Source organism: Panthera onca, chromosome B3 (assembly GCF_046562875.1).
Source record: "Panthera onca isolate mPanOnc1 chromosome B3, mPanOnc1 haplotype 2, whole genome shotgun sequence".
Lineage (NCBI taxonomy): Eukaryota > Metazoa > Chordata > Mammalia > Carnivora > Felidae > Panthera > Panthera onca.
This window is the reverse complement of record NC_138344.1, coordinates 53,100,584-53,122,898: the sequence shown is the minus strand read 5'-3', so window position 1 is coordinate 53,122,898 and position 22,315 is coordinate 53,100,584. Positions and strand designations below refer to the sequence as shown.

General features: G+C 38.3%; 1 long non-coding RNA gene across 5 annotated transcripts in view; it reads right to left on the bottom strand.

Moving 5' to 3' along the window:
* The window catches only part of LOC132669119 (uncharacterized), a 91,886-nt gene that overhangs the window by 43,036 nt on the left and 26,535 nt on the right, over window positions 1-22,315 (bottom strand). Inside the window, exon 4 of one of the 5 annotated variants that reach the window (XR_013556284.2) lies at window positions 4,902-5,167. The exons of the other annotated variants lie outside the window; for them this stretch is intronic. This is a non-coding gene — a long non-coding RNA (uncharacterized LOC132669119). Of the gene's footprint in view, window positions 1-4,901; window positions 5,168-22,315 lie in introns of those variants that run through there. 5 annotated transcript variants of the gene reach the window in all.

The window sequence follows — 22,315 nt, the reverse complement described above, 5'->3', positions numbered from 1 at the left end:
GTATTGTCCCAAAAGCTGTGATTGCTAAGGTGCAAGCCTGTCCAACCATAAGAAGGTAAAATAAATGCAAACCTTGGTAGGGATTTGGGGGTTTTAGAGCACTTTTATTCCCCACCTGGCACAATGCTTCCATTCCTCATGCCTTTTGGTAAAGAAAGGGCACATGTGGGATTGGGGATTAAAACAACAAGTGGTCTTTGAGTAGACAAAAATACTAATGAAACAGATTAAAGCTCTGGGCATTTCCCAAGTAGGGCTAACATTTGAGTTAAATATATCTGTGAGTCCAAAAAACATGGTAGGCACCACAGCAAAAACAACAGAATGGGAAAATACCTCTAGGATTTTGGACCCAATTATGGAAGGGGACAAATACTTGATATATCCCCACAGAGCAACAGCTGCTAGCAGTGTACATAGGGCTCCTCCAGGTAGGGCCTCTCACATAGTAGCCAATGCAGCAGCCAGTGGGCTAAACTCAAAGCAGTCTGGCTGGTGATCACTCATGAACCCTGGCCATTAACCCTTTACACTGACAGCTCAGCTATTCTAAGGGGATTAACCCTATGGCTTGGATAATAGAAAACCAAGGGATTGATGATTATGAATAAGTATTTATGGCCTATGAATAAGCCCTTATAGACATTTGGGTTCATCTGCAAGAGTCCAAGGCAGTCCTCACTGTTTTCCATGTCTCAACTCATAAGGCATTGGCAACTGCTGGTAAGGTGATGCTTTAGCTTGGTACAAGCTTTATCTACTGACCCTTTAGTAGATACAACAGATTGAGTGCATAGAAAAAATGGCCATCACAATGCTCAAATGAAAGGACATATTGCCAGGGGTGCTGGATTACTTTTGAAGTACAGTGAAATGGTTAGTACAATAACAACCTGTCCTGTGTATTCTAAATACCACTCAAGGCAACTGCCAAAAGAATGTGGGTCCATATACCAGAGTTCTCAACTGGTAGGTAATTGGGAAATTGATTATACTGACACCCTTCCTCTGAATGAAGGATCTAAATATACTCTGGTTTATATGGACACTGACTCTGGCCTAACCCAAGCTTTTTCCTGCTTTGGTGCAAGCCAGGCTGACATCATTAGGAGATTAGAGAAACTAAATCCTATATACGGAGGAGAGAGGCTGGGAAGATGGTGGAGTAGAATCCTAAGTTTGTCTTGTCCTATGGATACAACTAGATAACACTCACATCAGTGTAAATAACCCAGAAAATAATCTGAAGCCTGGCAGAACAAACTCCACAACTAAGGGGAGAAGAGGCCACCTCAAGGAAGGTAGAAAGGGTGAAGACATGGTTTGGGAGAGAAATACATCATGGCCATCCAAGGTGGATAGGGAGCTGGCAGCACAGACAAGGGCAAAAATAGACTTTGACACTGGGGAGCCCACATGGGGAAGACAAATCCCCATAATGTTTGGCTTTGAAAGTAAGAGGGGCTGAATTTTGTGAGTTCTTACAACCAATGGGACTTAAAGCCTGGAATATAAAAAAATCAGCAGGGAAAGCCAGGAGGGCTTTAGGGGGTGGAGTCTCCAGCCTTAAAGAGACAGCACAAATTTGCAGTGGGACATGTGGCCAAAGTTGGTGAGTTACTTCACACCCTTGGGTGAGGGGGCGCTCCTCAATCTCCACTGGGATCCCACCTTCCAGCTACAAGCTGGCCTTGTTAAAATACACTCTGCCTGAAGTAGAAAATACACCTTGAGAGAGAGGAGAAGATATGGGTCCTGGTTTGGCATATCCCATCCTTAGTCCATCTCCTCATGCCTGACAATACTTATATGGTATGTACAACCAAGCTAAGATTCTGAAGCTGCCAACCTCACTCTTCCCAAGGCCAAATAGACAGTTTTTCATAATGTGATTGTTTGGTCACTGTGTTTGTTCCCTTCGTAGGCCTGGAGGATATTATAGCACACATAGAAACTCTTACTACATTCACTCAGCAAGCCCTGAATGAGCCAACAAAACTTGTCCCAGTAACCACTGAAATGACTCTAATGAGAAAAGCTGACTTCCAAATAGAATGGCTTTAGACATTGTTACTGTCGCACAAGGAGGCACCTGTCCCATTCATTATCCAAACAGTATGTTATATACTCTTATCTGATGAGTCTGCTATTGTATCATCTTCATCTTAATCTTCTATTAAGTCACATGAGGACACAAGTAAATGCTCTGAATGATTCAACCCCCAGCCAGTAGATTTAATAAATTGATGGTTTGGATCCTGGGGCTCTTGGTAGAGAAAGCTGTCAATGACTTTAAAAATTATGGTCTTAACCTATGTTTTCTCTTACATGTGCTTGTATTGTTGCTGTGGCATCTGCCTCCAACACAGCCAGATAGCCACCAGAAGAGCCACCTTCATGCTAATAAAAACCCTTGCTGACTGCTCACAAGAGGGGTATATATGAAATCACAAGAGCTGGTCCCAAGGGTGGACTATGAAGGGGGCGCCCGGGTGGCTCAGTTGGTTGAGCCTCTGACTCTTGATTTCAGCTCAGGTAATGATCTCATGGTTCGTGGGATCAACCCCCATGACCAGGGATTCTCTCTCTCCCTCTCTCTCTGCCCCTCCCCCACTCATAGTGCACGCATGTGCTCTCTCTCTCTCTCTCAAAATAAATAAACTTAAAATTTTTAAAAAAGGGTGGAGTGTTAGGAAATGTGATAAAAAAAAGACATGACTATTGATTGACCTGTGAGCTGGACCTGGGTGCTTAGAGGCTCCTCATTCCCTCTCCTCTCCTCCCCTGTCCTTGAAATGTGTATTCTGTTTGCTTTTCCCACTCCCAGAGGCTGCTCCAAGGGCATAGCCTTGAGACGGTGATATGATGTATACCTGCATGTTACATGTGACTGAGCCCAGCCAGCACCTTTTCATAAACTTTTAAGATTTGGAGGACGCCTCTAGGGATCCATTTATCTTGCTGCCACCCAAGACAAGCCTCATATGCAACTTTCCTTTGCTATTATTAAAATTGCCACCTACCAGGAATGGCCTACCAAGAATGGCCTGCTTCTTTCTTTGGTCTCTCCATGACCTCTACATGCACATGGGAGCAATTCGAATTACATCAGGAAAGCTCCCGAGAAGGCTATGAACCTACAGGTTCACACTACTTTCAACCTCATCTTAACTACTTTGAAACACTTTACAACATTGATTATTCCTTCCTCCTTAAGCTATTCTTGTATTTGGCTTTTACGATACTATACTCTCCTGATTTTCTATCTACTTCTTTGTCCATTCCTTCTCCTTCTCTTTTGTAGGTTGGTTTTCATTTGCTCCTTAAATGTTCCTCAATATGTGTGGGTACTCTGGTCTGCAAGTAACAGAAAACTCAAAGAGATTTGAAAAATAAGGAAATAGATCTCACATTATAAGAAGTCCAGAATTCAGGTGACTCAAGGATTGTGCAACTCAGCAGCTGAATTAAGTAGTCGAGGCCCCAGGTTCTTTTACATCTTTATTTTCTGCATCCTTATATGTCAGATTTGTTCTTGGATTAACTCCTTTCATGGTTACAAAATACTTGCTGCAATTCCAGACATAATCCTCAAAAAAGGAGAAGGCTTCTTTTCCTTTAACTCTTGTATAAAGCTGTCCCGGAAACCTCAAGCAAACTTCTTATATCTTGTCAAGAGTTGTACATATGTCCATGTCTAAACCAGTCTCTGGGAAGTTACTATGATTAGTTCAGATCAGTGGTTCTCAAGCTTTGCTGAACATTTGGATTACCTGAGAAATTTTTAAAAATTCTGTTGCTCCAATACAATTAAATTGCAATCTCTAGGGATGGACATAAAAACTTATATATATATAATTTTTATGGAGATATAATTAACATAATTCACCTATTTAAAGTGAACACATGAGTGGTTCTTAGTAGTATATTTACAGTTATCCAACCATCACCATGGTCAGTTTTAGAGCATTTTCATTTCATCTCCTGCTAAAAACCCTGTTCTCATTAGCAGTCATTCCCCGTTTCTCCCTAAGCCCCTAGTCCTAGGCAACCTCTAATCTACTTTATACCTCTATAGATTAGCCTATTCTGGACATTTCATATATATGGGATCATACATTATGTAGGTTTTTGTGACTGGCTTCCTTTACATAAAAGTTTTCAAGGTTTACTGATGTTGTAGCATATATCAGTACTTCACCCCTTTTTATGATTAAATATTATTCCATTGTATGCATTGTCACATTTTATTTATCTATTCATTCAGTTAATGGATAGTTGGATTGTTTCTGCTTTTTGGTTATTATATATAATTCTGCTGTGAGCATTTGTGTATAAGTTTTCCTATGGACATATTTTTCATTTCTCTTGAGTGTATACATAGGAGCAGAATTGCTGGTTATGTGATAATTCTAATGCTTAATCTTTTGAAGAATTGCCAGGCTGTTTTCTAAAATGTCTGCACTATTTTATGTTCTCACCAGCAACATATAAAGGTTCCAATTTCTCTTCATCCTCATCAATAATTATCATCTGTCTTTTTAAAATTATAGTCATTATAGTCATCCTAGTGGCTATTTTTTGAAGCAGTATTTCATTGTGGTTTTGATTTGTATTTCCATATGTAAGTCGCATTTCCACATAGCTAATGATATTGAGCATCTTTTCATGTATTTGTGGACCATTATGTCTTCTTTGGAGAAATGTTTATATCATTTGCCCATTTTTAAATTGGGTTGTTTTCTTTTTATTAAGTTTTAAGAGTTCTTTATATATTTGATGGAAGTTCTTTATCAAATATGTAATTTACATTACTTTACCCCATTTTGTGGGTTGCCTTTTCACTTTCTTGATGATATTCTTTGAGACACAAAGGTTTTTAATCTTCAGAAGCCCAATATATGTTTTTCTTTTGTCATGTGTGCTTTGGTGTCATGTCTAAAAAACCATTGCCAAATCTGAGGTCATGAAGATTTACTGCTATGTTTTCTTCTATGAATTTTTATAATTATTAGCTCCTGTAGTTGTGTCCATGATCCATCTTAAACTAATTTTGTGTATGGTGTGAGGAAGTGATCCAATTTCATTCTTTTCATGTGAATATCCAGTTGTCCTGACATCATTTGTTGAAGAGACTGTTCTTTTCCAATTGGATTGTCTTTGCATCCTGTAGAAAATCAGTTGATGGTAAATGTGAGAATTTATTCCTGGGCTTTCAATTCTACCCTACTGATCTAGATACCTATTCTTTTTTTTTTTTTTTTTAATTTTTTTTTTAACGTTTATTTATTTTTGAGACAGAGAGAGACAGAGCATGAACGGGGGAGGGTCAGAGAGAGAGGGAGACACAGAATCTGAAACAGGCTCCAGGCTCTGAGCAGTCAGCACAGAGCCTGACGCTGGGCTTGAACTCACGGACCGCGAGATCATGACCTGAGCCAAAGTCAGACACTTAACTGACTGAGCCACCCAGGTGCCCCTATTCTTTTTTTTTTTTAAATGTTTTTATTTTATTTTTGAGAGAGAGAGACAGAGCACGTGCAGGGCGGGGGGGGGGGGGGTGGTGATGCAGAGAGAGAGGGAAACACAGAATCTGAAGTAGACTCCAGGCTCCAAGGTGTCAGTACAGAACCTGATGTGGGGCTCGAGCTCATGAACCACGAGATCATGACTGAGCCACCCAGGCACCCCCTATATACCTATTCTTATACCAATACCACATTGTCTTGAGTACTATAGCTTTGTAAAGCTATATATATATATATATACTATATATATATATATATATATAGTATATATATGTAGTAAATTTTGAAATCAGAGTGTGAGTCCTCCAACTTTGTTCTTCTTTAAGATTGTTTTGGTGATTCTGGGATCCTTACATTTCTGTATGAAATTTAGGATCAACTTGTTAATTTCTACAAAAAAGCCAGCTTGGATTTTGACAGGAATTTTGTTTAATCTGTAGATCAATTGAGGAGAATTGCTTTCTTTTAACAATATTAAGCCTTCTGATCCATGAACATGAGATGTCTTTCTATTTATTTAGATATTCAAAAATTTCTTTGAACAATGTTTAATAGTTGTCAGAGTATAAGAACTAGTTCTGGGGTGGTAGAGAGTGGGTTATTGTTAGGATGTTAGCTTCCCCTAATGCACATGAATTACATGGGGAGAAGAGACCACCAAATAAAAGTCTAGGTTCTCTTCAGACAGAACAAAAGGTTATGCAGTGAGTAGTAATTCCTTAGGCTTGATTGGTGAATTGGGAACCCACACTGAGGAAAAGAAGGCAGAATATGGTTTATTTTTACTTTTCTTTCCCCTTCTGCCTTTTTGCAGCTTCTGGCTCTTCAAGGGTAGGTAGGGATGAATGGGTGACTGGTAAATGGGCTAAGACTGGTACCATTTTTAGTTTTCTCTTAGCTGTGGAATGCCCTCTGTGATCAAATGTCTCTCCTCTATAGAGCACTTTTATGGGTTCTTTGGCAAACCTGTGGTGGACTTCCACACAGCTTTTTATGCCAAAGGTAATCTTTTCTCTGGGTATACTTTGGTGATCTCCCCTCACCTTCTCTGTCTCTAGGTGTACATTAGGGGAGGGAGGGGGCCAGGGGAGGGGGTTGGGAGGGTGGAGCAGCTGTCTCAGTGGTCAGTTTCTTCAGACAAAGTTCTTTCAGACAGTTCATACCTGGCTACCTGTAGCTAGGGTGTCAATTTGGCTCAAGGAATTCATGTGCTCTTGGCATGCCAAGTGGTTGAAGTGCAGTGTAACCAGCTCTGATGCCCCTATCCTTGTCTTGTTGTCATGGTAGTTCTAGCCAGTCTCCTGCCTTCAGACTTCTCCAGACAAGAACAGGCACTAGGCCTAAGACTCCTGGGATCCTTATCAAGTTCTCTCAGGTCTCCCAGGCTCTGCTCTGATAGTAAGTAGCCTGGGGTAGGCCTAAGAGTTTCTATAACTCAGCCAGGTTTCATTCAAAGAATGAGATGCTAGTCTCTCTTGTTGCAGGCTATCCCAATATCTGTGAAGATTCTCTTAGAATTCTGTGTACTTGGCTTGAGGGAGAGTGTAAGGGAGGAGGAAAAAGAGCAGAGCCTTCATTAGCCTATATGACCTTGTGTGAGTTAGCAGAAGGACATTACTCCTCAAGATACTTTACTGCCATCTGCTGGAAAATTGTTATAACACTATATAAATCTCTGATGACTGTGGGGTGAATGGTGCCCCCTGTAGTTGTGCAGTGTACATGTAGCACAGCTATAAAGAGTATTCCTAAGAGAAAAAATCTCAGCATCCTTTGCTTCTATGAATCCCTTTCAATGACTCTTTTGTTGACAAGTTTCTTTTCTCATATGTAGATTATGCGATAAGGGTTTTTTATCTTTTTGTATATCCTGCAAAGATGTATCTAGTACCTATCCTCCCAATGTGGGAGTATTTATTGCCCTTTATCTTCAACTTTGTAGCCTTAGATGAAATTATGAGAAAACAGAAAAGTCTCATTTTACTTCTTGTTATTGCTTTTTGTTAGCCAACTGTTAGGTGGAATGCAAAGATAACTTACAAGAATCCAGACGACAACAGCTCTTTCAAATGAAGTACAAAATATCTATAATAAACTTTCCCCACCAAAGAAGTTAGCAGTAAACAAATATACTCTAGATTATAATGTGTCAATGAATTTAAAAAGTACCAGTTCATGTTTTAGAGCCAAGTATATAATAAATGGATACTTGATGAATGAATGAGAAAATGAATGAATGAATGACCAAATAGAAACTATGAGACTCTGAATCATTTGTTTTAATTCATCAGGTTCTTTCTTTTTTTTTTTTTTAAATAACGATTGTTCTTTTTTCTTTATTTTATTTTATTTTTTAATTTAAAAAATTGTAACGTTTATTTTTTGAGAGAGATACAGTGTGAACAGGGGGAGGAGCAGAGAGAGAGGGAGACACAGAATCGGAGGCAGGCTCCAGGGTCTGAGCTGTCAGCACAGAGCCTGATACGGGACTTGAACCCACAAGCCATGAGATCATGACCTGAGCCAAAGTTGGATGCTTAACCAACTGAGCCACCCAGGCACCCCTAATTCATCAGTTTCTTTCTGTGAAAATCTGCCCAATATCAATTGTTTTAGTTTCTTGCGCCTTCATAAGAAATTAGCACAAATTGGGTGGCTTAAAACAACAGAAATTTCTCTCACAGTCTTGGGGCCAGAAGTCCAAAATCAAGGTTTGGGGAGGGTTGGTTCCTCCTGGAGACTCTGAGAGAGAATTCATTCCAAGCCTCACTCTTATCTTCTGGTGGTGGCTAGCAATCCTTGGTGTTACTTGGCTTGTAGCTGTATAACTCCAATCTCTGCTTCCATCTTCACCTGGCAATCTCACTTGTGTCTCTAATCTTCTTCTCTTTTCTCTTATAAGGACACAGCCATGGGATTTAGGACTCATCCTAAATCTAGAATTATCTTACCCCAAGATTCTTAAGTTAATTACATCTGCAAAGACCCTATTTCAAATAAGGTTGCATTCAAAGGTACCAGGGAATAGAACTTGGATGTACCATTTTGGTGTGGATGATGCAGCCCACTAACCACTGAAAATCACTCATGCTGTGATCCATACCTCTGTCATGCAATACAAGTGAATGATTTTTTTCCATAGCTGCTTTCCAGCAGACAGTAGGATTCCATTTGGCCAGTGAAAGTATGGCTTTGACTTTCCACCAGTGTCACTACCAATCATGAGGAACACACCCATCACTGCACCCACACTAATGAGGTCAGACGTGTCTGGACTTTGCACGATAACAAGCCAGGGAAAATCACAAATAGAAAACCATCTTATCCCTAATATTCTGAGAGGTACAGTCATCAAATTAATTGAGATGTAAAAAAATGATAGTTTCTTTGAAAATATAGAGAAACAAGAGGCACACTAGAAGATTCCTTCCTTGTTAGCTCAGTGGTTTCTCCTGATACTAAAAATTTTTATAGTGTTCCAATTTCTCAAAAGCCTCTACTACAAAAATGAAGTGAGAAAAATCTTGTTCTTTATCAAATATGTATAGCCATAGTTTCTGAACTAGAATGAATCCAGTAAAATATACATATATTTTTTCAGATATAGTATGTTTTGGTGAGCAGGGAGATCTTGTTTCTTCTCACTGAACTGTGATTGAAAGTGCCTGGCCACCATTCGGCTCGTTTGAGAATCTGTCTGAGCACCAGCATCTTTACCACGTGCATTCCAATCTCAACAGAGGGTTCTCACAGTCCAATAGGATTCCTCAATGAACAACATTCATTGTTTCTAGCCTATTCTTTTTTTCCTGCTGGGTTAAATCTTTCTTTCTGAAGAATATTCTTTGTGTTTAAATGAAAAGTTTTATCAAATATACACACATATATAGGGAATTATCACAAAGCAATCACCAAGATCTAAACTTAACAGTATTTTGTCAACAGTAATATGGAATCTATTTTTTTTTTTGGCCTGAAATATTTTATTTTTATTTTTTATTTTATTTTATTAAAAACATGTCTTAATGTTTACTTATTCTTGAGAGAGAGATAGAGTGTGAGCAGGGGAGGGCACAGAGAAAGGGAGAAAGAATCTGAAGCAGGCTCCAGGCTCTGACCTCTCGGCACAGAGCCTGATGCGGAGCCGGAACCCATGAACTGTGAGATCATAACCTGAGCCAAAGTTGGAAGCTTAGCCCACTGAGCCACCAGGCACCCTTAGGCTGATGTGTTTTAAAGAAGATCCTAGACATCATACCATTTTATCCCTACATACATTGGTGTGCATCTTTGAAAATTATAGATATTTTCTTACATACCATATACAATACCAATATCATACTCAACAATAATTCTTCAGTACCATCTAATACCCAGTCTATGTTCAAATTTCCCTAGTGGTCTCAAAAATGTCTTTTTGTGGTTTGAGTTTCTTTAAATCAGGACCCAAGTAAGACGCACACACAAAATTGTATTGTTGTGTCTTTTCAATCTCCTCTAGTACAGGGTTTGTCGGCAGTGGCACTATTGATGTTTTGGAACAGATAATTCTTACATGTGTGGGCCGTCCTGTGCATTACAGGATGTTTAGCAGCATCCTTGGCCTCTACTTCCTAGATTCCAGTAGCAATTCTCACATTCAGACAATCAAAAATGTCTCCAGACATTGTTAAATGTCCCCCTGAGGACAAAATCATCTCTGGTGAGAATACTGATCTAGTACAGTCCTCTTTTTTTTTAAATGTGACATTGAATTAAGGAATAAATTAGTTGAGTTGTCTTGTGGAATGTCCCACATTCTGAATTTGTTTGGTTCCTTATGGGATCATCTAACTTATTCCTCTATTCCATTTTCCTGTCATTGGAAACCAGGCTAAGAGAGGCAAAGTTACGGTCTCAGGCTCAATATTTTTGACAAAAATTCTTAAGAGTTGGTGCCATATTGTGTCAAATCAGGAGACTAGCATGTCTGATTGTGTCATTACTCTTGATGCTAAGATTAATCAGTAGGTTCAGATAGTGACAGTCTGAGCCCTTCACTGCAATGTTCTCCAACAACCTTCTATTTAGTGGTTTCATTCATTGATGAGTTTTACCTGTATCAACTATTTCATTAGGCTGAATATCAGAGATTTTCTAATTCTATCTGTGCTTTATAATTAAAAAAACTTTTAAAAAGTTTTAATTTAAAATCTAGTTAACATACAGTGTAATACTAGTTTCAGATGTACAATATAGTGATTCAACGCTTCCATGTAATACCTTGAATTCATCACAACAAGTGTACTCTTTAATCCCCATCATCTATTTATCCCATTTTCCCATTCATCTCCCTTCTGGTAACCCTCAGATTGTTCTCTATAGTGAAGAGTCTATTTCTTGGTTTGCATCTCTCTCTCTTTTTTCCCCCATTGCTCATTTGTTTTGTTTCTTCAATTCCATATATGAGTACAATCATATAGTATTTGTCTTTTTCTGACTTTATTTCACTTAGCATAATACTCTCTAGCTCCATCTATATCATTGCAAATAGCAAGATTTCATTCTTTTTTTTATGGATGGGTAATATTCCAGTGTGTGTTTGTGTGTGTGTGTGTGTGTGTGTGTGTGTGTGTGTAATCATAAATCTTTTTTATCCATTCATCAATCAATGGACACTTGGGCTGGTACATAATGCTGCTATAAACATTGGAGTACACGTATTCTTTGAATTAGTATTTTTGGGAGCGCTTGGGTGGCTCAGTTGGTTAAGTGTCCAACTTCAGCTCAGGTCAAGATCTCATGGTTTGTGAGTTTGAGCCCTGTATCAGGCTCTGTGCTGTCAGCTTGGAGCCTGGAGCCTGCTTCAGATGCTGTGTCTCCCTCTCTCTCTGCCTCTCCTCCACTCACACTTGGTCTCTCTCTCAAAAACAAACAAACAAACAAACAAACAAACAAACAAACAAACAAATATGAGTTTGTATTTTTGTGTTGAGTGAATACCTAGTAGTGCAACTGCTGGATCATTTGGTATTTCTATTTTTAACTTTTTGAGGAACTTCTATACTACTTTCCAGAGTGGCTGCACCAATTTGCATTCCTGCCAATATTGCAAGAGGGTACCCCTTTCTCCACATCCTTACAAACACCTGTTGTTTCTTGTGTTTTTGGTTTTAGCCATTCTGACTGATGTGAGGTGATATTGTAAGTTTTTTTTCAAGTTTAATTTAAATTCATTACAGTTAACACACAGTGTTATATTAACTTAAAGTGTACACTATAGTGATTCAACAATTCTATACATTACTCAGTGCTCATCATAATAAGTGTACTCTTAATCCCCTTCACCTATTTCACCAATCCCTCCACCTACCTCCCCTCTAATAACCATCAGGAGGTTCTATATAGTTAAGAGTGTGCTTTTGATTTGTTTCTTTTTTTCTCTTTGTTCATTTATTTTGTTTCTCAAATTCCACATATGAATGAAATCATATGGTATTTGTCTTTCTCTGACTGACTTATTTCACTTAGCATTATACCCTCTACATCCACCTTTGTTGTTGCAAATGGCAAGATTTCATTCTTTTTTATGTCTGAGTAATTTTCCGTTATATATATGTGTGTGTGTGTGTGTGTGTGTGTATATATATTACATCTTTATACATTCATCTATTGATGGAAATTGGGCTGCTTCCATAATCTGGCTATTGTGAGTAATGCTGCAATAAACATAAGGGTGCATATGACTTTTTGAATTAGTGTTTTCATATTCCTTTTTTTTCAGAGAAATTTATTTATTTAAATTTTAATTTCAGTATAGTTAACATACAGTATTATATTAGTGTATAAAATATAGTGATTCAACATTATAGTCTACATTGTTCACTGCTCATCAAGATAAGTGCACTCTCAATCCCCTTCACCTATTTCACCGATCCTCCTATCCACCTCCCCTCTGGGAACTAGTTTGTTCTCTATAAATAAGAACCTGTTTTTGGTTTATCTCTCTCTTTCTTTTTCTTTCTTTTTTTTTTCTGTTTCTCAAATTCCACATATTTGTGAAATCATGTAATATTTGTAATATCCCATTGTGTATATATACCACATATTCTTTAAAATATTTTTTAATGTTTATTTATTTTTTAAGAGAGAGATAGACAGAGCCTGAGCAGGGGAGGAGCAGAGAGAGTGGGAGACACAGATTCGGAAGCAAGATCATGACCTGAGCCGAAGTAGGACGCCTAATCCACTGAGCAACCCAGGAGTCCCTATACCACATCTTTATTCATTCATCTACTGATGGACACTTGGGCTGCTTCCATAATTAGGCTATTTTATTTTATTTTATTTATTTATTTTTTTATAAAACAATGAAAATTTATTTATTAGAATAGAAACCCCAGAACTAGACCCACAAACGTATAGCCAACTCATCTTTGACAAAGCAGGAATTAGGCTATTTTAAATGATGCTGCAATAAATATAGGGTTGCATACATCTTTTTGAATTAGTTTTTTCATATTCTTTAGGTAAATACCCAGTAGTGGAATTACTGGATCATATGGTAAGTTTTAATTTTTTGAGGAACTTCAGTACTATTTTCCATAGTGTCTGCACCAGTTTGCATTTCCCCCAACAGTGCACAAAGGTTCCTTTTTCTCCACAGCCTCACCAACACTTGTTTCTTATGGATTTGATTTTAGCCATTCTGACAAGTATGAGGTTATAGCTCATTGTGGGTTTTTAAAATTTTTTTTAATGTTCATTTATTTTTGAAGGAGAGAGATACAGAGCGTGAGCAGGGAGGGGAAGAGAGAGAGAGGGAGACACAGAAACCAAAGCAGGCTCCTGGCTCTAAGCTGTCAGCACTGAGCCCCACATGAGGCTCCAACTCACAAGCTGGAGATCATGACCTGAGCTGAAGTCAGCTGCTTAACTGACTAAGCCTCCCAGGTGCCCCTCGTTGTGGTTTTGATTTGCATTTCTGTGATGATGAGTGATGTTGAGCATCTTTTCATGTGTCGGACATTTATATGTCTTCTTTGGAGCAAAAATCTCATGTCTTCTGCCCATTTTTAAATTGGATTATTTGTTATTTGGTGTTAAGTTTTATAAGTTCTTTATATATTTTGCATACAAACCTTTTATTGGATATGTCATTTGCAAATAATATCTCCCATTCAGTAGGTTGTCTTTTAGTTGTGTTGATTGTTTTCTTCACTGTGCAGAAGCTTTTTATTTTGATGTAGTCCCAATAGTTTATTTTTGCTTCACCCCCCCCCCCCCCCTTTGCTTCAGGAGACATATCTAGAAAAATGTTGCTACGGCCAATATCTTAGCTATTACTACCTATGCTCTCTTCTAGGATTTTTATGGTTTCAGGTCTCATATTTAGGTCTTTAACCATTTTGAGTTTGTTTTTTGTATATGGCGTGAGAAAGTGGGTCTAGTTTCATACTTATGCGTGTTGCTGTCCAGTTTTCCTAACAGCATTTGTTGAAGAGACTATCTTTTTTCCCACTGCATATTCTTGCTTCCTTTGTTGAAGATTAATTGACTATATAATTGTGAGTTTATTTCTCAGCTCTCTATTCTGTTCCATTGACCCATGTGTTTATTTTTGTGCCAGTGCCATACTGTTTTGATTACTACAGTTTTATGTATTTCTTGAAATCTGGGATAGCGATATCTCCAGTTTTATTTTTATTTTTCAAGATTGCTTTGGCTATTCGGGGTCTTCAGTGATTCCATGCAAATTTTAGGATTATTCTAGTTCTATGAAAAATGCTATTGATATTTTGATAGAGATTGCATTAAATCTGTAGATTGCTTTGGGTAGGACATTTTAACAATATTTGTTCTTCTGATCCATGAGCAAGAAATATCTATTTGTGTCATCTTCAATTCCTTTCATCAATGTTTTATAGTTTTCAGAGTACGTCTTTCACTTCCTTCGTTAAGTTTATTTTATTTTTGGTATAATTGTAAATGGTATTGTTTTCTTAATTTCTCTTTCTGCTACCTCATTATTAGTGTATAGAAATGCAATGGATTTCTGTATATTGATTTTATATCCTGTGACCTTACTGACAATAAAAAAATGTTTTTAGAGCATTTTCAACTTACAGTGGAAAGTACAGAGAGTTCCCATGTATCCCCTGTCCCCACACCCACAATTTCCTATACTATTGACATCCCACACAATAGTGGTATATTTTGTTACAATCTATGAATCCTCTTATCGCCCAATGATCACATCTTACCTTAAGTTTAACTCTTGGTGTTGTACATTCTATGAGCTTTGGCAAATGTATAATGACATGTATCTACCATTGCTTCATCAAACTGAAAAGTTTCACTGTCCCCAAACTCCTGTGCTCTGCCATTCATCTCTCCCTCTTCCCTAACCCCTGGCAACCATTGATCTTTTTACTGTCTCCATAGTTTTCCCTTTTCCAGAATGTTATATAGTTGGATTATATTTATGTAGCCTTTCAGATTGGCTTCCTTCACTTTGTAATACCATTTAAGGTTATCCACATCTTTTTGTGGCTTGGTAGCTCATTTCTTTTTAAACTGAAAAACATTCCATTGCATGATTGTACCACAGTATATTTATCCCTCACCTACTGAGGGACATCTTAGTTGCTTCCAAGTTTTGGCAGTTATGAATAAAGCCGCTGTAAACATTTGTGTGTAAGTTTCTGTGTGGAGAGGTTTTCAAGTCCTTTGGGTAGATACTAAGAATTGCGATTGCTGGATCATATGGTAAGAGTACATTTAGTTTTGTAAGAAACTGCCAAATTGTCTTTTTAAATGGCTGTACCATTTTGTGTTCCAGCAGTGACTAAGAAAGAGTTCCTGTTTGCTCCATATCCTTGTTAGCATTTGGTGTCAGTATTTTGGATTTTGCCCGTTCTAATAGGTGTATAGTACTATCACATTGTCGTTTTAATTTGCAATTCCTTAATGACATATTATGTTTAGCATATTTTCATATGCTTACTTGCCATCTGTATGTATTCTTTCATGAAGTACCTGTTCAGGTCTTTTGTCCATTTTTTATTCATATTGTTCATTTTCTTACTGTTGGGTTTTAAGTGTTCCTTGCATATTTTTGGATAAATTTCTTTATCAGATGTGTCTTTTGCAAATATTTACCTCTAGCCTGTGGCTTATTTTCTCATTTTTTTCATTGTCTTTCTTTTTTTCTTTTAACTGAATGCCAGCCTTCATAGTGTTTATATTTTTCCAGCTTTATTGAGATATAATTGATATATAACCTTGTGTAAGCTTAAGGTGTACAACATGATGATTTGATACATGTATATATTGTTAAATGATTAAAATAAAGTTAGGTAACACATCTATCACCTCACATAATTACATATTTTTGGTGCTGAAAACATTTAAGATCTATTATTCTCTTTGCAACTTTCAAGAATATAATGTAGTATTGTTAACTATAGCTACCATGCTGAATATTAGATTTCCCAGAAATTATTCATTTTATAACTGGAAGTTTGTACTCTTTGACCAATATGTCCTCATTTCTCCCATCCCCTATCCCCTGATAACTACCATTCTATCCTCTGTTTCAATGGGTTTGGCATTTTTAAAAAAGATTCTGCATATAAGAGAGATCAGATCTAGTATTTGTCTTTCCCAGTCTGGTTTATTTCACTTAGCATTAGGCCTTCAAGGTCCATTCATGTTGTCTCAAATGACAAGATTTCCTTCTTTTTTATGGCTGAATAATATTCCTGTGTGTGTGTGTGTAATATTTTCTTTATCAATTTTTTTATCCATTCATCTGTTGATGGACACTTAGGTTGTTTCCATGTCTGAGCTATTGCAAATAATGCTGCAATAAACATGGGGGTGCAGCTATCTCCTAAGATAGTGATATTGTCCTTCACAGAGCACAAGTTTTTCAATTTAATGAAACCAAGCTTACCAATTGTTTCTTTCCTAGAACATGCTTTCGGTGTTGTATCTAAAATGTCATTACCCTTACTCAACATGTCTCCAGAGGCAAGGGAAACAAAAGCAAAAATGAACTATTGGGACCTCATCAAAATAAAAAGCTTCTGCACAGTGAAGGAAACAATCAGCAAAGCTAAAAGGCAACCTACGGAATGGGAGAAGATATTTGAAAATGACATATTATATAAAGGGTTAGTATCCAAAATCTATAAAGAACTTGTCAAACTCAACACCCCAAAAACAAATAATCCAGTGAAGAAATGGGCAAAAGACATGAATGGAAACTTCTCCAAAGAAGACATCCAGATGGCCAACCGACGCATGAAAAAATGCTCAACATCACTCATCATCAGGGAAATACAAATCAAAACCACAATGAGATATCACCTGACACCTGTCAGAATGGCTAACATGAACAACTCAGGCAACAACAGATGTTGGTGAGGATGCGGAGAGAGAGGATCTCTTTTGCACTTCTGGTGGGAATGTAAACTGGTGCAGCCACTCTGGAAAGCAGTATGGAGGTTTCTCAAAAAACTAAAAATAAAACTACCTAACGACCCAGCAATTGCACTACTAGGTATTTATCCAAGGGATACAGGTATGCTGTTTTGAAGGGACACATGCACCCCCATGTTTATAGCAGCACTATCAACAGTAACCAAAGTATGGAAAGAGCCCAAATGTCCACTGATGGATGAATGGATAAAGAAGATGTGGTATATATAGATATATATGGAGTATTACTTGGCAATCAAAAAGAACGAAATTTTGCCATTTGCAACTACGTGGATGGAACTAGAGGGTATTATGCTAAGCGAAATTAGTCAGTCAGAGAAAGACAAATATCATAGGACTTCACTCATATGAGGACTTTAAGGCACAGAACAGATGAACACAAGGGAAGAGAAGCAAAAATAATATAAAAACAGGGAAGGGGACAAAACATAAGAGACTCTTAAATATGGAGAACAGAGGGTTACTGGAGGGGTTGTGGGGGGATGGGCTAAATGGGTAAGGGACATTAAGGAATCTACTCCTGAAATCATTGTTGCACTATATGCTAACTAATTTGGATGTAAATTTAAAAAATAAAAATAAAATAAAATAAAATAAAATAAAATAAAATAAGTCATTGCCATAGTGTTCTGTCTATTTGTCCCCCCATGAATCTCTCTTTATGTGTGTTTTTCCACTTAGGGTTCTTTTTTTAAAAAATATAATTTATTGTCAAATTGGTTTCCATATAACACCCAGTGCTCATCCCAACAAGTGCCCTCCTCAATGCCCATCACCCACTTTCCCCTCTCCCCCACCCCCCATCAACCCTCAGTTTGTTCTCTGTATTTTTTTTTAATTTAAAAAAAATTTTTTTAACGTTTTATTTATTTTTGAGACAGAGAGAGACAGAGCATGAACGGGGGAGGGGCAGAGAGAGAGGGAGACACAGAATCGGAAGCAGGCTCCAGGCTCTGAGCCATCAGCCCAGAGCCCGATGCGGGGCTCGAACTCACGGACCGCGAGATCGTGACCTGAGCTGAAGTTGGCCGCTTAACCGACTGAGCCACCCAGGCGCCCCTGTTCTCTGTATTTAAGAGACTCATATGGTTTGCCTCCCTCCCTCTCTGTTCGTAACTATTTTTCCCCCTTCCCTTCCTCCATGGTCTTCTGTTAAGTTTCTCAAGATCCACATATGAGTGAAAACATATGATATCTGTCTTTCTCTGACTGACTTATTTCACTTAGCATAGTACCCTCCAGTTCCATCCACGTTGCTGCAAATGGACAGATTTCATTCTTTCTCATTGCCAAGTAGTATTCCATTGTATATAGAAACCACATCTTCTTTATCCATTCATCAGTTGATGGACATTTAGGCTCTTTCCATAATTTGGCTATTGTTGAAAGTGCTGCTATAAACATTGGGGTATGAGTACCCCTATGCATCAGCACTCCTGTATCCCTTGGGTAAATTCCTAGCAGTGTTATTGCTGGGTCATAGGGTAGTTCTATTTTTAGTTTTTTGAGGAACCTCCACACTGTTTTCCAGAGCGGCTGCACCAGTTTGCATTCCCGCCACCAGTGTCTACTTAGGATTCTTATAACTGGCAGGGAATATGAACTTATGCCTTATATCCAAGAGTGGCACAGGTCTGGGTTCTGATTTCTTTTGATTCATGGCCCAGCTGACAGCAGGGTTTCTTGCTACATCTGATAGAGTCCACAGTATCTGCTCTTCTACTTCAAGGGCAGTCCTTTGTGGCTCCCCGCATTGTGTACAGACTTTGGTTTCAGCTCCTTGTCGTTCTTTTTTTCACATTATGATCTTACTTTTAAAGTCTGTATTTATTTTATCAGGTTTTTTTTAAATGTTTATTATTTATCTGAGAGAGAGCGAGAGAGAGAGAGAGAGAGGCAGAGCGCGAGTGGGGGAGGGGCAGAGAGAGAAGGAGACACAGAATCTGAAGCAGGCTCAAGGCTTTGAGCTATGAGCATAAAAGCCCAAAGCGGGGCTCAAACTCAGGAACCACGAGATCAAGACCTAAGCTGAAGTCGGATGCTTAACCGACTGAGACACCCAGGTGCCCCTAAAGTCTGTATTTATTTTTAAATAATTTTATTAAAAAATTTTTTTTAAATATACATACTGTAAAATTTTACCGTCTTAACTATTTTCAAGTGTACCATTCAGTGGCATTACGTATGTGCACATTTTTGTGCTACCATCGCCACCATTCATCGCCAAAACTTTCATCTTCCCAAAATGAAATTCCATCCCCATTAAACAATAACTCCCCATTCCTCCCTCCCCCATAGCCTTTGGAAACTACCACTTTACTGTTTAGCTCTAGGAATTTGACTAGTTTAAGTACCTCATATAAGTGGAATCATAAAATATTGTCTTTCTGTGACTGGCTTATTTCACTTAGCATAATGTCTTCAAGGTTTGTCCATGTTGTCAGATATCAGAATTCTCTTCCTTTTTCAGGATGAACAACATTCTATTGTATGTATATATCACATTTTGTTTATTCATGCATCCATCCCTAGATTTGAGGCCAATGAGGTAGCCTAGAATTTCTCTTTTTGTTGGCCACAGAGCATAAGCAGAGAGCCTATAGTCATGAAAGCTGCCTAGAGGTCTGGTAGCTGGGATAGTTACTTGAACTGTATGGGAAAGACCAGTCTCCCCAGCCAACAAAAGAGAGCCTCTCTTTTCACTGGCACCTTGCTCAAACTATACATAAGGCATCTACATTCAATTTTGCATAAAGTGGCTGATTTCAGAGCAGCCAAAGTAGGAGTGAAATTAACTTGGTTCAAAACAACATTACATGGGAAACCAATATTTTTGCTTACCAGTGCGGTAACAAAGATTAGGTTTGCCTGAGATGAGATGGATGTGATCAGAAAGAGAAGGACCAGTTAAAAAGAAAAAAAAAAAAAAAAAGGATGAGTCATGGGGTACTTTTGCAATGTGAAACAGAAATAGTTTACCTTTGTGGTTTTGTTCCGGGGGTAGTTTGAAGGTGCAGGATATAATTCTCCCAACCTTAGCTCACCATCCTGGTTGTTACCTCTAATATTAGTTTCTGAAATAGTCTTGTGGGGGTGGGAGACCAAGACGTAAGATGGTCTGCTACTGTCTTTACCCAGGCTCAGAGAAAGGCATCTTTTATGCTGCATGTCAGAAGAGATTGAAGATTGGGGAGTGACGTTTCCATGGGAACCTAGGTGTGCAAAGGGGCTTGTTCAATTACAAGGTAGCCTCCTTTAATTACAAGGTAGCCTAGGTATTAGCGGTTTTCCTTCTCAAGAAATTCCACCAGAAAGAGTCTAGCCTCTAATAGGATTGCTGCTCCTTCTAGGCCACCCTAATCCCTCAGTGAATCCTAGCTCATGCCTTAGTGGTGATTCCTCCTCCAATTCCTTCATTCTTCTAATTGTCATACCTGGTGTCCATCTAAAACTCCTACTTCTAAGTTATTGCAGACTGCCACTGGATTCCTTGGGGGAGGAAAGCACACAGATGGGAATATGCGTTCCTCCAAGTTCATCTCCCATATTCTATCACATGGACAGAGTGTAAGAGCATGTGTCCCAACCACATTTTAAGCAAATCCCTTTTCTCTATTTTATTGGCCACAGAACAATTTTACCTGCAGTACAAATATAACAGTGATTTGCACTTTTCTCTCAATAATTGGCTGTAGGAATCAAATTTTCTTACTAAACTATTCTCAGAAGTATACATTGTGTCATAACTTTATCACAGCACCTACCTGCAATGCAGTCTGATACTGCTCTTCCTGAAAAGAATTTTATTCTTGTGCTTACTTTGCTCTTTTCTGTACAAACTCCCTTTCATATACTTCCACGTTTTGTTGGAATTATACTGTCCTTTTCCCCTCCTTTCCCAACCAGTTCAGAGGCTTGGGGGAGATATGAGTTGTGTACTCCCACTTTTCCAGTGGATTCTTTCCTGCCTCCTTTACTCTTCCTTCTCCCCTCTCCTGCTCTCATCACTGCCATCCCCATCTGCTTTTTCCTCTCTCTCCCCTCCTTCTCCCAGTCTCATAGCACCCTCTAAGAAATCTGTTTAGCAGGAAGAAGGTCTCTGTACACTGGTATTAATTTCTTCCTTGGCTGTATTTTTAGCTTTTGTATAGTCTCTGAGATTTCTGCTACAACAACATTCCATGGAGGGCAGCTGGACGCTAGGGAAAGGAGAGGGAAATTTGGGCAAAAACAAGGGGAGCAGGGAAGGATAAGGGCCCAAGGAGACCTCAAACAAGCTAACATAGGGCATTTGGGAATAAACCCTAAAAACAGACACACTTTTACAATGTTTTAGCATTTTAAAAGTGATTTTTACATTTGTTACCTGACTTATCTAGGGGCATAGGTATGCTTTTTCACATTTTATAGCTGAGAAAATAGGGCTATAAATTAAGAATAACATAAACAGTGATGAGGTGGGTTATAATAGCAGAGTTGGGATTTAAGGCTTCTGGCTGTATTTCTCTGTCCACCATTATTACACAGTGTCAGGAAAGGTCAGGGGTTGAATTTAGGGAGAATTCAAGTCACCTGACCAAAACAAAACAAAACAAAACAAAACAAAACAAAACTGTGCTTTTTACAAACTAAAACCCAAAAGTCAAGACTTAAGCTCTAGATTATCATGATTAACTTTCCTGGGGTAACAGGATCATTTCAAAACTTAGGAATGTCTGTAACAGCTACATAGAGTGAATTACTTTCCAAATTAGGAATATCCCTTAATAGTCAATAGAAGGACGAATAAAAGTGTGGAAGAGTAAATCTGCTTAAAGATAAATATAGGATCAACTTTTAAAAATTCCTAAAGCGTTGACAGCATTAGACCTAATTTCCAAGTGGGCAGAAAGCTCTTTCTAGAATAGCTTTGCTGCAGTCCCATGTGGAGGCAGAAAGATGAACATGAACACTGTTTGAGGTCCCTTCCAGCAAGGCAGGTGGGGTGAACATATCAGTGGGTCATTTTCACTTTTCGTGATCCCCAAATCTTGCAGATTCTATTGTTCTCTGTCCTTTCAGTGCCTTTGTGAACTGCTCATTTTACTTTAAAGCACCTCCAGAATTGCCAGGGCAAACATTCAGAGTAAGGAGTTTATTGAATGTAAGGTCTCTAGAAAACAGACTGCTGTGTCACTGCGTTTGGAAAGCAAACATTTTAAGATCATTTTCAGGTAAGTGAAAGACCAGCACAACAAACTGATAGAACTGTCTGTCATCTGATCTCCTGCAGCCATTCTGATGAGAAGTGTGTTCCTGTTAAG